The sequence below is a fragment of the Ambystoma mexicanum genome, chromosome 12 (assembly GCF_040938575.1).
Source record: "Ambystoma mexicanum isolate Mex_15411 chromosome 12, UKY_AmexF1_1, whole genome shotgun sequence".
NCBI lineage: Eukaryota > Metazoa > Chordata > Amphibia > Caudata > Ambystomatidae > Ambystoma > Ambystoma mexicanum.
In genome coordinates this window covers 538,424,026-538,438,647 of record NC_090936.1, presented here as the reverse complement: position 1 = coordinate 538,438,647, position 14,622 = coordinate 538,424,026, and the positions used below count along the sequence as shown (strand labels likewise).

The 14,622-nt window shown below is 47.6% G+C and overlaps 1 protein-coding gene across 3 annotated transcripts in view; it reads right to left on the bottom strand.

Annotated features, from left to right (window-relative positions):
- Positions 1–9,300, bottom strand: part of LOC138513754 (membrane-spanning 4-domains subfamily A member 15-like) — a 249,455-nt gene extending 240,155 nt beyond the window's left edge. For 2 of the 3 annotated variants that reach the window (XR_011281807.1, XM_069628842.1), the window contains exon 1: positions 9,159–9,300. The gene's annotated coding sequence lies outside the window, so the exon portion shown is untranslated. The remainder of the gene's footprint in view (positions 1–9,158) is intronic. The other variant, XR_011281808.1, reaches the window with a different exon arrangement.
- Between the last annotated feature and the right edge of the window lie 5,322 nt (positions 9,301–14,622).

Sequence of the window (14,622 nt, the reverse complement as noted above, 5' to 3'; positions counted from 1 at the left end):
GCGCGTAGAGGGGATGAATCCGGACCATATAACCCATCATATCATACCACCACGCTTACACTCTCCTTTACACCACCACTCAGCTAGAACACAGAGATACTATGACACCATTCGGTATAACTGTTCTCATACCAACATTATCTGCAGACTCCACATCATTCTAAGTCATCACTGCTGGTTACTCACCCCCAGCCAGGCGTTCTCCTCAGGCCTAACTCGGCTACATCCGGTCTGGATATTTCCTGCCAGAACAAACACATACTCCAGATCTCTCAACCACCACACCTAATGCTAAGAAGCAGCTATTACACGAATACCGCACCAGCTGCACACATACCCGGTGCCCACTAGCACCTTAACTCTCTCTACTCTCTCTACTGACCTGAACTTCGGTTCCCAAGGGCGTTCAACCTACCAGCGCCTTCAGACCACACCAATGGTATATAAGGTACTATATAAATGCAAAATAACATAACATAACCATTCCCCAACAAACACATACATACACATGCAAAAACTCAGTCATTCAAACTCTCTTGCGCAAACACCTGCACATACACACAAACAGCACTCACGCGCATATTTATACCCCAGTGTTTTAGATGTTCTTTATCAAAATGGTGTTGCCACTATCCTTGCTCCCTCAGTTCAAGGCTGAAGTCAGTCCACACCAGTAAGGCAGGCTGCCACATGGGTCCCAGGTGGAGGGGCATTTGCAAATATTATAGTAGCACCAAAGCCATAGATGTGTCGGGCGGGGGTGTGGGTTCAGGTCAGGCATCTACAAAAAGTAAACGTATAAAGATAAAAGTAGCACTTTCGGTGCGGATATGCCACCAACAAACACTGCTCACATCTGGACTACAGACCTAATAAAAAGTACAGAGCCAGGGGATTGGAAGAGGAAGGGGAATACCACAAAGATAAAAAGACTTTGTTGTCATGCATGTATTGTAATTTGTGAATGCGCATAGCACCTTCCGGAGCGTAATTGCAAGCTGCAATGTCAATACAAGTCACGGGCTAAGCGAGCAGCAAGTGGTGGACCGGGCGGGACACATGGAGGGATCAACAAACCAGTGGAGTAACTTTGCTGAAAATGTTGAGGGCGGGTGGGGGGAGTGGGTGGTACATGAAATCTAAATGAAAGGGGCCCCTGCTAAATCAGTGGCACAAAATGGTGTGCCACAAAAGATGGGGGTGGGGAGGAAACATACCATTGTCCCCGCATAGAATTACATACATGTAACAGACCCCATTTATCACCCTAGCTCTGCCATGGCTCCTCCGACAGGCTTTACATGTCTTAAATAACTTGCTTCTCACAGGGTTTGACAGTGCCTTAAGACTTCTTGTTGCTAGTTCATGGTGCATGTCCAGCTGCATTGTACCATAATCCCATGTAAACCTTAGTGGCACTGTGGCTGGAGAGTCTTTGAGGTGTCAGTGGGCAACCATAAGGGAAGCCCTGGGCAATTGGCAACATATTTTAGGCCCCGAATTTGTGTCACAGTGTTGCAGAACATGACATCACATAATAAAGTATAACCAGTCATAAAAGCTGTATAAAGAATGGTTTCTGTGGATATAAATTAATAAATGCGATCTCCTCCGATGTTTCCAAAGTTAGAGGTTGTCTACAGTTATTGGGTGGTCTGTTGGGCAAGGTATGGCAACAATAACCACCTCTATATCATTGACTATCCTACTGTAACTAACAGCACACCACTCCAAAATCGAAAACACCATATGTTAACACAATGGAACGCACACTGCAAATTTCCCTTAGAACCGAACTAACCCACCACAGATACACCAGCACCACAGTCTACCATTTTCTTAAACACCCCTCTGCCAGGCAACAGACAATCATACAAACAATTCACAGTAACAACCTGGCGCCCACATTAACCGCCGCTCCAGATAACTTGCAAACCACCTACATATTTACACACCACACAGAGCCCTGCCTTTTCTGGTCTGCACACACAAACTACAATAAAGCAAACCTTGCACTGCTCCTTCTACAACAGTCGCCTACCCCACATCTCTCACTTGCAGGTGCTGAAGCACCAAAACACTATTAAGCGGCCAAAGCATGGGCGTAATTTTAGGGGGGGGACAAGGGTGTTTGCCCCCCCCCCCCCAACTTTCATGGTACACCATGTTGTCCCCATTTATTTGGCTGGGGCACTTTATTTTCAGATGTCATGTCCCCCCCAACATTTTCAGCAAAGTTACTCCACTGGGCCAAAGTCGTGATATAAAAGATCCAATGACAGAACAACTACATGGCAAAGCAAAGAGTTTCACTCATTCTGCTTTGGGGCAGAGACCTGCATGGTCCAAGCTACTCTGGTGAGTAACAAGCAGGAGCAGGAGAGCAAATTAATGTTGCTCTGCTGCTGTTGGTGCGCTATGTTAGAAAATGTGGTTCCCTAAATTACTGTTGAGAATATGTATTCTCCTGTCAAATCAAGTCATATGGTATAAAGGAGGTCCATCGCTAAAATACCTCAATTCTAGCCGACAGCTGGGGGCTACTAGGAGAGGAGCACGAGGCAACACCATTTCCCCCATAAACATTAAATCTATCCCATTTTAAGGCAGACATTTTACAAATCTCTTCTATGATCTCCAATTGTTTGCAGTCAGGACAGGACAGTTAAAATAAAGTGTTTGCCCGGGAACACACATACTTTGGATATGCAATGAAGCCAGAATTTAAAACTGCTCAGCAATTCAGGCACTTGACCACATATCTTCAGAGCTCTAGTTGGTTCAAATATACGACACACAAATCACATTATAATCCAACCAATGTAATACTCCCTATAGTGACAGTGTTAGTCAAACTATTTCATGCTGAGCACCCTCTGGAGTAAATAATGTTGGTGTCAAGCCACCCCTTGAGTAAAAATAGTGTTGACTGGTCCCCCAGATGCCATATTTGTTAATATTTTCTATTGAAAGCAGTCACCCTACTCACTTTCTGAAGAGCCTCATGCCCCTGTGGCCATCCTTCGGGCCCCCCTTATGGTGACCGGCCCCCAAGTTTGAAGACCGCTGCATTATAGACAAATGTTAAGGCCATAAGATAATTGTAGCTTTATTTTCCACATCCTAATTTGAACACCGAAACACTAAAACTCCAAGAATACAAAATAATGCACACCTAAAAAAATCTCCTCTCTTTTACATACATGCTAACATGCCCCATGCTATTCGGGAGGTAATAGTTCAGTCCTAGTTTTAACTTTGCATTCTGGTACTTGTAGACCTGGATTGCCCTCATTACACACACAGGACTACAAATCCCAGAATGGAAAGTCAATACAAGGGCTGGCATCTACTGAATTAAATGGGACATTTTGGGATGTATAGTTTTACTCTACTATAAGTTTGCTCTTAATGACACATAGTGGAAGCCCCTGGCATGGCCCCAGAAGGGCTGAGGGTGCTAAGGCTTAAAATGGCAGAGGGCTGAGCCCCCTGCCTCCTTCTACAGAGAGAAGGCACAAGATGCAGGGGTCACCGGCATGGTGACCCCTCAGGAAGTGAAGTAGGGCAATAAAAAGGCTGCCCTGGGCAGGAAAGGGAGGAATGCCCCTTTTCAGGGATGCTCCAGGATTGGAGGGCGAAGAGATCTTCGCACCTCCATGGGGTGACCTCAGAGGCCTCTAGATGTAGGGGCTGCGCAGGGGGAGCAGTCTCTTTCCATGCTCGAACAGTACCAAACTGCCTATGTTAGTGCATATAGTTTATGTCGAGACCGGAGGCTTCATATTACACGTTATCTTCTGTACTCTCGAAAAACAGCAGCAAAGAAAATAACATACTTTTAAACATTAGCTCTTTTAAAACATGTAAAACAAAATTAACAATTTTGGAGAGGAACCCATTCCAAGATGGCAGTCATGCCCCTCTCCACCAATGGGTGTCCAAGCTCCCCTATAAAGCCTTCTGAACATAGACCCTTGGCCTCTTCTTTGCTCCTCGACACAGCAGATAAGTACTTTCTACTGTAATGAGCTCTTATGCAGATTGTTTCTTAGTGTAACATTAGTATTCTTGTTTCATAGTGTCAATTGGGGAACGTTGTAAGGTTGCATCATAGTATTCCTGCATTGGTGGTGCCCGGGCACCTGCCCGGGAGAGTTTGTTTATATTAATCCTCAGCGCAAGCGCTCAGGAGGGTGGGGGCTCGCACTGTGCTGTTCGCGGATCTACCTGCTGTCTCCTACTTCGGCAGAGGTGATTTTCTTCAGCGCTGTCAGCATTTGTTCCAGGGCCTTGCAGTCTGTGTGGAGTGCGCCCCGACACGTTGGTGTGGGCATGTGTGGCCCAGGCCCATGCACCGGTGAATACATCAGTGCGCAATCGTCCTTAATTGCCTGCATTAACAGGGCTGTGCGCTCTCTTTGTGACAGTGCCGGAGGGGGCACGTGTGGGGCCAGTGTGCTCATAATGGGAGAGGTTGCCTTCTAGGCACGTAGGAGCGGCGGGGGCACTCTAAAGAGCCAGAGTGCTGCTCAGGGTTCTCAGCACAATCACACTACAACAAGGCCTGCTCAAGCTTTTTCCTCCTGTCCTCTGAAGCATGGCTCTGGCCTGCTGAGGCAGCAGAAGCCTCTGCTCGAGGAGTCCTTTGGTGAAGCTAAGGGTGGTTTGGTTGCTTGGTAGTATGGCAGCGTCTGAAGGTTCTGGGGCTGGTAATATAGTGTGTTGGTGGAGGGTGGTAGTTCCTCAGAACGGGTTCCTAGTAGGCAGGACGAGGTGGGATCCGGGCCACAGGAAGTAAGGAGATGTGAAGGGTGGTACAAGAGTCAGTAGATGGTGCATTGTGGGATCTTAACACCATGTTGGATTTGGCCTTTGACCGCCTTATTGCAGCCATTACTGATCACTGTTCCGGGGGGAGGGGGCAGCTGCTCCACAGGGTAGTTCAGGAGCCAAGGTTCATACTCATGGGAAATGTGTGGCCCCGACTAAGAACTTGGAGAAAGAGGTCAATGCAGAAGGCTCCACGGAGGATTTGGGTTCCCGGTCCCAGAAAAGGAGCAGGAGACATAGAGATTCCCCTTCTTCCTCTTCCTTCACATCCTCGGAGGAGTCCAGTCCCAAAAGAAATAAAGCAAGCTAGGAAGACAGAGGTTAGGAAGGAGCAGGAAGTGCTGAAAGACACTATGGGGGAGCCCTTTTTTGATCCGGGAAATATTCAACACCCGCGCTCTGTGGAGTGAAGGCCATATTAGTTGCTAGTGGAAATGCCAGTCTTCAGGGGCTGGATTCAAAGGTGCATGTGCCTCCTAGGTAATGCCAACACTGCCTTATCTGGTGAGCAGTTAGCCTTAAAGTGTTTCTTACCAGAAAGAACTAGGGGTGCGGTTAGCTCATTTTCTCCCCAGCTGGGCAGCTCCAACCTCAGGTGCATGGGTTCTGCAGACAGTGTATGGGTTTCGGATACAATTTTACTCCCCCCGCCCCTCCCTTTCAGGAGGCTCTTCCTCGTCCGCTGGTTTTCAGTCAGGAAAAACAGGATCTGGTGGACAAGGAAAATCAAGATCTAATTTTCAAAGGAGCTGTGGATCCCGCCTCATGCAGTGATTCTCCCTTCCTCAGTTTGATTTTTCTTGTACCCAATCCAGATGGGGGTTCCGCCCAGTGATAAATCTCAAAGCCCTCAATAAGTTTGTGAGGTACTTACACTTCAAAATGGAGGGGATTGATATCCTCAGAGACTCTCTCCTTCCCAGGGATTGGATGTGCGAGATAGATCTCCAGGACGCTTATCTGGTAGTTCCAGTGTATCCTCCCCATCAGGAGTATATGCAGTTTCAGTGGCAGGATTGGCACTGGAAGTTTACCTCTATCCCATTCAGGCTGACATCAGCTCCGTGGTGCTTCACAAAGCTTTTACGCCCAGTGATGAAGGGTGTCAGGATAATCATTTATCTAAACGACATGCTTCTGCTGGCCCAGCAGCAGGAACTGATTCATGTCCATCTCAGGCTAGCAACCTCTCTTCTACAGAGCCTGCGGTTTGTCATCAACCTAGACAAGTTGGTCCTCGTGCCTTCACAATGCATCCAATTTCTGGGCTTCGTTATCGATTCTCAGTTGTGCCAGCTCCTTCTTCCCCGAAGTGAATTCATGGCATTCGTAGGCAGATCAAGCCTGTGCTGAAGAGGGGGTCTCTTTCCCTTTGGTAGCTAGCAAGAATAGGGATGTTGTCGGCCTATATTCAGGCCATTTTTCCGGTTCCCCTTCATTATCACGCCCTTCAAAGATTGAAGAATGCTCATTTAAGGCAAGGGGCTCCATACTCTCAAGAGCTCCAGTGGTGGCTTCGGGACAGCTATTTTTGGTCCGTTTCCCAGTGTGGTGTTGGAATCAGATGCCAGTCTGTCATGGTGGGGAGCAACGTGTCAGGAAATACCCACAGCGAAAAGTGGTCTATTCAAGAGAGGTCTCTGCCTATCAATTGTCTTGAGCTTCTGGCAGAGTCCTTTGCGGTGAAGAGTCTGGCCAAAGACAAAGTGAACTGTTGCATCCTTCTGAGAATGGACAATGTCTCTGCGGTACAATAAATCAACAAGCTGGGAGGGACGTGATCCAAGGGGCTAGTAGATCTGGCTTTGGATTTCTGGCATTTGTCTCAACAGGGGAATAACGCTGCAGGCAGATTATCTCCCAGGTCTACTGAACACAGTAGCGGATTGGAATTCCAGGTTTCTCTGGGATGGATGCGACTGGACGTAGACATTTTTGAGCTCCTGGTAGAGGTCTGGGGTCCGTGTTGCACTGATCTCTTCGCCTCTCGCCTCAATTGCCAGGCACCTCGGTTCTTCAGTTGATGTGTGCATCCGGAGGCCAAGGCAGAAAATGCTTTCCTACAGGACTGGAAGCGCCTCAGGGGTTATGCAGTTCCCCCTTCTCACTCATTCCTCGGGTTCTCCTGCAAGTTCACAAACAGCAGGTGTCTCTAGTACCAATCACCCCAGTCTGGCCATCCCAGGTGTGGTTTCCGACTCTGTTAGAGCTGGCTGTAGATGTTCCCCACTGCTGCCGTCCTTTCCCCTTCTTCTCACAAATCTTGAGAGGGAGGGGGGTACGCACAAGCTTGTGCTGCAGGGTCAACTGCCTCTCATCGGTTGGAAGATTTCTGCGATTCCTGGGCTTTCAAGGGGACACTGTCCAGTTTCTCAGGGACACTTGGGCTAGGTCCACTCAGGTTTCCTACTCTTCTGCGTGGGCGAGCTGGTCTGTGGAAAGGGGCGTTGATCTTGTTTTTGCCCCTACGTAGAACTGGGTCAATTTTTTAGAAACCTTCTGCCAGGAGGGGAAGCATATAGGCGAGTTAAAGGGGAACCGGTTGGAACACATTTCCTGGTCAGGAAGGCATTACGGTCCATTAGGATTAAGTATTCAACCTTTTGGGATGTTAATTTGGTTTTTCACCTGTTTCAGTCCTGGCCTCATAATGACTCTTTGTCAAATCAGCAGCTGTGTGCGAAACTAGCATTAAAGAGTTTTGTATGTCAAGGCATTAGATGGGGACAATAAGTTATATTCTGCTGAAGGCGTGACCTTCTTTGTCACTCGTAGGACCAAGAATTTCATCACCTCAATTTCTTATCCTTTATTCAGGGAGCATCAGAAACGATGTGTGGTTAAATGTTTGCAATGTCATGAATGTAACTGCTGTTTACCGGCCTCCCGCTGTCTCTCAGCTACTTATTTCCATTAGGATGCCCTTTGGAGCGGTTTCTTCCGCCACATTCGGGCGGTGGGCTATGAAGGAGACAGGGGTGGATGTCTCTCTCTTCGGGGTCCACTGTTGTAGGGGCGCTATGGCTTCTAAGTCTGTTTTCTTTGGGGGTAGTTTGCAAGATAACCTTAAAGCAGCTGATTGGTCTAGGAAGTCTACTTTTAAGAACTTTGGTCACAACAAGGTCCAACATGTTGCTAATGTGGTTTTGCAAGAGCTTTGAACTTGTATCATGTCAGAAGTGAGGATTAGCCCTCCTGCCCTCCATCCCTCATTAAGTGTTTGCTTTGTTGCGGTGCCCTTCTGAGGATGTGGTTCGTGCAGGAGTTTCGCAGAGTGACCAGAAGGAGTTCCATAGGAGCTGGACATCGCTATCTGGATGGGTCTCAGCGCTCATTTGGACTTTTCTTGCCTTTGCCCAACAGCTACAGGAGAGGACAAGGGACTATGTGCATAAGGCTTTATAGGGGAGCTCGGACCCCCATTGGTGTAGAGGGATGAGGCTGCCATCTTGGATTGGGGTCCTCTCCAAAATTGTTAAAATGTTAATTTTGGTTTTACATGTTTTAAAAGAGCTAACGTTTTAAAGTATGTTATATTCTTTGCTGCTTTCGAGAGTAAAAATGATATTGCATAATGCCTCTGTGCCTCTTAACAGAATCTAAACCCCGCTCACGACAGTGCAGGGGGTTAGCCATTGTTTAGCACAAAATACATGCCAACCCTCCCGATTTAGGCAGGAGACTCCCGATTTTTTAGTGAAAAATACTGCTATTTTTCATGTTCTCCCGCCTAAAATCATTATTTCCCCAATGCATTCCTATGGGGAAATTGTTGTCTCCCGATTTCTCTGTAGAAATCTCGCTCCCAGGAGTGTCAGAATGTTGGCATGTATGTCTAATGCAGAGTGCTTCAGAAAATGTGAGTATTAACAAAAATACTATCCTTTTTTTCTGTGCCAAAATAGCAGAGATTATGACTATATAGCAAGCTTTACAGATGGCGTTTTACTTTGTGACGCACATTGTGTTGAAGAAAATACAAACTTGCTAGTTAACGGGAGATGTACTACGGCCTTTCAAATAGAAGTGCCCAATCAACTAAATATTCACATGAACAAAGAAAACGATGATGGCAAAGTTAAACTGATAAGTCTAGGCCTTTGTTAAGAAGATGCCAGCTGCAGAGTATTGTCTTTTTGAGGGCTCTGTTGGGAGGGATGGGGAAGGGGGGGTTTGCGTGGAAAGGAGAGAAAGTTTCTCGCGGCGCTGTTGCTAGGGGGAGCTTACTCATTCTTGGCCCATAGCATGCCCTACTTAAAAAGTGCAAGACGTTTCAGGTGCTGCATCGCCCGTGACCCCTCTTGCCTCCCTGGAAGGTGACCTACCTCTGTCACAGCAACTCCGTTATGGGACTGTTGGAGTCTTGCGACGTTCTCTGTACGGGTCTTGTTTATCTGCCGCTTCTTTTTTTTTTAACTCGGGGCTTTCTGGTGGGGAGCTAGGGGAGGGGAAGGAGGAGGAGGAGGAGGAGCTCTCTCTGTCAGAGCTGCTTCCTGCCGTCTCCCGTCAGTTCGGAGAAACCCGGTTCCCATTAGCACATCATCCCCTGGGTGACCCCGGTGTTCGCTTCAGTGATAGGGGAAGAGCTTGTGCTAACGCAGCGAACGAGATAAACGGCACAGGCTTGAGCTTTGGGCTGGAAGGCAGGACAAAAGGGTATTCTTATGTTATGTATTTATTTTTCTGTTTACATGCATGTTAGCCAAATTGCTTGCCCCATGCCACCAGAGTCGACAATTTCCAGTTTCGTACATGACAAATCGTGGTTTTCCTGGCTTCGCCTCCCTAAACTAAATGTTCATAGAAGAAAATGCAATACGCCGTTTAAATATCAGGAGAAACATTTTTTTTAAACCGGAATTAAAAATTAAAAAATGTTTACAAAAGTAGTTGGACAATTCAGAAAACACAGAGGGAGTACTGGTGACAAGTCTCTGTAGAGGGTCCACTTTAAGCATGAGGCCATGAAGTATCGCAGCATTGGATATCTATCGGTGTTCCTTGTTGCATCAGGGAGTATAATGGCATATATACATTTAAACATTATTCTAGTCCAATGTCACGGCCCGGGCACTGACATGTGTCCTTGCGGTGTCCACTTTGAGCACACTTGACGTGCAGGACCACGGCTTCGAAGCGCCCCTCTGTCATAGACCCCTGGCAGCAAATTAGAACCACCGCTGGCAGGGCTGTCACTGGGTGAGGTGAGGCCCGGGGCAAAAATGCGATGAGGCCCCTTCATTTTTTGCACTTGGCCAGTGGCACCATAAATAAGCCGAAACATGACCATTACCTTTAGTTATTGAGTAGTGATAAAAACTCAGTGCGAAGAAAGAGCACTACACTGCACCTCTCTGAGCTGGGCCAGTTTGTGAGTTACTTTACTATGTGGCTAGTAGTTTTTAGCATTGTGGCTGGATATTGTTTATTTTGCACAATTTGCATCATATTTTATCAAAAAACTCAACCTAGGGTACTATTCAAACAGTCTGTCACAAAAGGAATGAATTGCCATTTGCGACTATGGCCACTTTTCCATTGGTGCCCAAGACAATTATTTGCACCAGTCCTAACCTTGTGACGGCCCTGCCTGAGAGACAGGTGTACCGTGTTCACCTCCTTCAGTGTTCCCCCGCCAATCGTCGGATGTTGCACAATGCTTTCAAAAATCCTACATAGGCAGCCACTGCACAGTCTCCACGTTTGCCATAGTGATATGTATGGCAGGTCACCCAATCCCTATGATTTCCTCCAGTGCCTCCATTACAAACATTGCTGCAAAAGACTGAGAAACCCTCTTCAAACCAATGTAATTTAGTATGAATTGGGTTAATGCAGGCATGTTTGTTCAGGCCTGCAATAAGTCCAGCAGGTGAGTTGTGAAAAGGTTGCATTTGGGAGAGACCTGAAAAGGGGAGCCCTAAAAACACAGCATTATCATAGTCAAGACGCACGTATCACAGCAAAGCATTTGGCACTGTTGAAAGTAGTGAATGCATTATCTTCAAGCACTTATTAGAAATATCTATGGCAACTAAACCTGTGAAGATGTGCTCGTTGCTTAAATGATCCACATCCCATTTAACCAAAGTGTGTGATCCTGGGCGAATTATTTAACAACAGTGTCTTATCTGCAGCTCTGTGATTCACTTCAGAGCTTATGTTAATATTGCATTCTGTTATTGAAATAAAACCTGACTATAGAGTTGCTCAACACATTGAGGTATTTGCTCAAATGCATGACTCCAGATCCAGAGAACTGTATTTGGCTCACAGTGCAGTGATATTTTATGCACAACTTCTTCAACCCAAAAAGGATCTTGGGTTGAAGCCTTTTTGTTAGGTGCGATCAAGCCTGGTTTGTACATGGTCTTTTTCTCTTTCTGTAATGGATTGGCAGAACAATGACAGAGGTTAAGATGTATTTAAAACCTTCCTTTTGTCTTGCTATGAGCAAAAATAGAAAGGCAGACCAAAAAGGATGACAACCGTCAATATTTATTTTGTCCACTCTGTCTACTGGTCCCTGCATGCAGAAATGTGATGTATGATAATGATTTATTTAATTATATTTATAAAAATACATTCTCCAAACTTTTGTACACAATAGAAGACATTGGGGCAGATTCACAAACACATATGCATCTCAGTGAGATGCACAAGCATGCAGAGATGTATGTGCATGATCGTGCCTCTCATAGCGAGGCATGAATTAAAAAAGAAATTAACAAAAATGCAGAGTGAGCTGCACAGCATCAAATGCTGGGCAAAAGACACACAAAACAACAGTGCATCTGACAGCACAAACGACACAATGTGCACGTTTCTGGGGCATCCTTTATATCCGCACTTCTCACATGCAAATGGTGTCACGTACATCACATTGCATGACAAAACTGTGCACTGTGTTTGATGCACCAAAAGTGGACACATTTACCATATGGAGGAACACAAGGACAACCTATTTCAGCTATTTGGGCAACAGTAAGGCATTGCCATATGGAATGCTCTTTGGATGGCATTAAAAACAAACATAAGTGCCCTCCGTGTCACCAATCGCACCCGTACAGTGAGGAAGAAGAAGAAATCCTTTTAAGAGTGCACAAAGGACAAACTAGGGAACCAAAGTGCCCATACAAGTCGCACATGTATTGGACTAGCTTCCCAAAGCACCAGTGGCAGTAAACTGTCATTGATTGCTTGCTGGGCCTGGCTGGGCCCTGGCCGAGCAAGCTCACACATCCCTGCCAGGGCAGGAGGCAGTGAGACCAGGCCAGCCCATTATTGATGGTGTGATTCACACCTTGAGAAATGTATGTCTTGAGTGCGCGCAACTTTTGTTTTGTTGTGCATCACTGATGCCTGCAGGCTGGCACTGAAGCCAGCAGCAAATCAATGGCAGCACACTCATGCCTGACCTCGGCTAATCTATTCTCATGACACAGTGACCTGCGCAAGGCCCCCCTGAGCGCGAGGCCCGGGCCAGTTTGGGCCCACTGCACTCCCCTCATGATGGCCCTGACCGCTGGTGGAGCAGCTGCAGGCAACGATCAAGGCGCGCCACATTTAGGCTCCCTCAGGCGGGAACACTTAGGGGGTGTGGCCCCAGAGTGGCTGCGGGGCATCGTGTCGTCAATGGTTCAGGGCCCCTCGTTAGGGCAAGGCTGCAGGCAGCGCCACGGTCAGGCTCCCCCAGGCAGTAGTGCCTCTGGATGTTGGCAGGGCATTAGGGTGTCTGGGTGGGAGAGTGTTACTCACCCCTCGCCCCTCTAAGCCGCATGAGCACCATCTCAGTGGAGGGCCACAGCTAGTTTAGCTCTGGCATGGCAGTGGGCCAGGTGGCAGGCGTTGGTTGTAGTGGGCCAGGTGGCAGGTGGCGGTACTGGGCTGCCTTAGGAAAGGCACCAGCATGCAGCAACAATGCACCCCCAGGCAGGAGTCACCTTCCTCATGATGGCATGTGTGGGGGCTGCGGGTAACACCTTGCAGCATGTTGGGGTAAGATTTGCGGGATGGGCTTCCAGACCGTGCCACATCAGGTTCCCCAGTCCGGATGGTGGGGCAGGCCGCAGCACATGGCCATGCTACTTCAGACTCCCCCAGTGAGGAGGGTGGGACAGGCTGCCGCACACGGGCCGTGCCACTTCAGGCTCCCCCAGCTCCCCCTCCCAGGCGGCATTGCACCAATCACCCTGCTCCCCCAGATGAGAAGCAAAACAGACAACGGCGTCCGAGCTCTGCCACGTTCCCTCTCCCACTAGGCAGGAGATAATCAAATTCCTGCAGCAGACGGCCACGCCGCAATCACTCTCCCCCAGGCGAGAACAGAATTCTGCTGTGGCATTGACTGCTCACTCTGGCTGCGGCCCACCCACCGCTCCATGAGAACGCTGTCCCAGGTATACAGTTGTCCTCATGTATAAGATACAGCATCACTTGCCCAAATGCTAGTACCACAGGCAAAGTGCAGTTTCAAATGCCCGAGTAGTTAGCCGCATCACAAGTTGCGGTGCTGCCACAAACCTGCACTCACATTTATCTTGATGGCACTCACAGCAGGTCACCACTTGGGCCGCATAAGAGAATCCTCTTTCACTGGCCAGAAGGGCTCCAGGGAAATGCACTTGTTATGTTATATGGCATTTGTATAGCGCCTAATACCATTGGTATGGCCTCGAAGTGTTGTGGGTTGAATGCCCTTAGAGGACCGAAGTCCAAGGTATGAGAATTGAAAGGAGTATTTAAGAACGCATGTGTGCATTTTAGCCTCAACGAGGCTAGGGAGGGGTCGCTAAGTCCCTGCTAGCGACCCATGGAGATCGGGTTAGTGGATGGGTGTTGTGATAGACTGTAAGGGGTGTAGGCGAGTCAAGGAGACTGATTATGTGCGCAACTGGACCACATTTTTTCATGGGGACTTAGCTGCATTCTGATGTCAGGGTGATGTGTGATATGAAGTTGAGTAGTGAGTTGTTGCAAACGTATGTGGGTTGGTTTGCTGTGCCCCAGCAGGGATACAGCTATGTAACATTAAGATGGAGTGCTATATATTTACCAGAGAATCATGGCTGATATCTAGTTGCGATGAGGGTATGCCGATCATGTCATATGGATCGAATGGAATCCTTTCAGTGCAATTTAGGTACGGTCTTGCAGTACTCTCAGGTTACTCAGCGGTGCCCACACCTACCTGTCTGGGGGTGATAGTTGTCAAGGTTCTGGCAGAGAGCACAGGCCAAAGCTATATCTCACAGTCTGTACTGTCGATTTTGGGAGATTCCTGAGGCAGCGCTAGCATATAACAGAAATAGGTGATATGCCAAGCTAATCTGAGTTAAGACAGGTATTCACAGGAATTGCAGGGACAGGAGCTGGTGATAAGTAAAGAGACAGAGAGAAAACAAAGACAAGCAAACATATTGGGCAACACGGATTGATCAGAATAAAGGGTGTACTCTGGAATATGAGAAAGGGTCTCCGGGAATGTGGAAAGCCCTTGGGGTCGGTACCAGCAGATTACTCTTAACAGTCATACAGCAGTGTCATGAGTTAGGCATGCTGAAGAGACTGTTGTACTCAGTGCCAGGGTAAAACTGGAGACCATATCCTGAGGCAGGTAATAATTCAATGGACTAGGCGAAGGCAAGAGAAGTCTTTCCCTTATCTGATCGGAACTGAGACCAATCCATGGGACACACTGTAATCAGATTCAAAGCGGAGGCACAACAGTGGACCAAGATGTAATGCAGGTAGAAAGCAGCGTTCAAAGAAATAACCAGGTACGGACAG